The following is an 836-nucleotide window of genomic DNA, read 5'->3' as shown; positions in this document are numbered from 1 at the left end:
ACCTGTGATGATCATCTGCTTATGTGTGTGTGTGTTATTATCATCACCGCACCTGTGCGCGTGCACGAGCCGATCAGCTGACAGAAGCGGTCAATAATCAATAATCAATGAGATCTGATGATCTGATGAGAGATGCGAGCGTCTCGCGCACTGGAGACACACACACACACACACACACACACACTCACCGGAGAATCTCCCACAGAAGCGCGTGATGCTCCTCTCAGGCTCCGGGTTGTTCCGAGCATCAGTTGGGGTGTGTGTGTTGTGTGTTGTGTGTGTGTGTGTGTGTGTGTGTGTGTGTGTGTGTGTGTGTTTGAGATCAGACTGTGTGTATTGAGCCTGTTGATGAAGAGAAACTGAAATGAAATGAAAATGTCGCTGTGCTTCGACGCGACGCTCCAGATTCTAGCGCGTCCACTCCGATTCACTGCAGCTCCCGCGACGCGTGACGCGTGACGTCACGGATGAGACGCGCCGCAGGGCCGCGCACATATACACACACAAACAGAAATCAGAAATGGACTAATAATAAACCTAACATCATATTATTTAAAATTGAACTTAAGAATTATATTGAGGCCTTAAAGAAGCAAGAAATAAAAAAGCAAAACGGATGTATAGATTTTTAAAATCATTTTCATCAGTGTCAAGTTATCCCCGTATATATTTTTTTATTTGTATTTTATTGTTGTTTTTTCTGTTTCCTTTGATTAAAAGAACACGAGCAGGATTTGTAAAGAACCTGCAAATTAATTGTATGTATTTGTACTTGACTTGTAATCTACGCTTCCTTTAATCTGTTAATATTAAACATTTGATTTGATATACATAGT

General features: G+C 41.9%; 1 protein-coding gene across 2 annotated transcripts in view; it reads right to left on the bottom strand.

The window, feature by feature from the left end:
• cskl (c-src tyrosine kinase-like) overlaps positions 1-267 on the bottom strand; it is a 28,734-nt gene extending 28,467 nt beyond the window's left edge. The window contains exon 1 of one of the 2 annotated variants that reach the window (XM_079873843.1): positions 189-267. The gene's annotated coding sequence lies outside the window, so the exon portion shown is untranslated. Of the gene's footprint in view, positions 1-2; positions 36-188 lie in introns of those variants that run through there. The other variant, XM_079873844.1, reaches the window with a different exon arrangement.
• Positions 268-836: the final 569 nt, after the last annotated feature.

This window comes from Squalius cephalus (assembly GCF_949319135.1).
Source record: "Squalius cephalus genome assembly, chromosome: 6".
In the NCBI taxonomy this organism is placed as follows: domain Eukaryota; kingdom Metazoa; phylum Chordata; class Actinopteri; order Cypriniformes; family Leuciscidae; genus Squalius; species Squalius cephalus.
The sequence above is the reverse complement of the archived record's forward strand: the minus strand, read 5'-3'. Positions and strand labels throughout refer to the sequence as shown.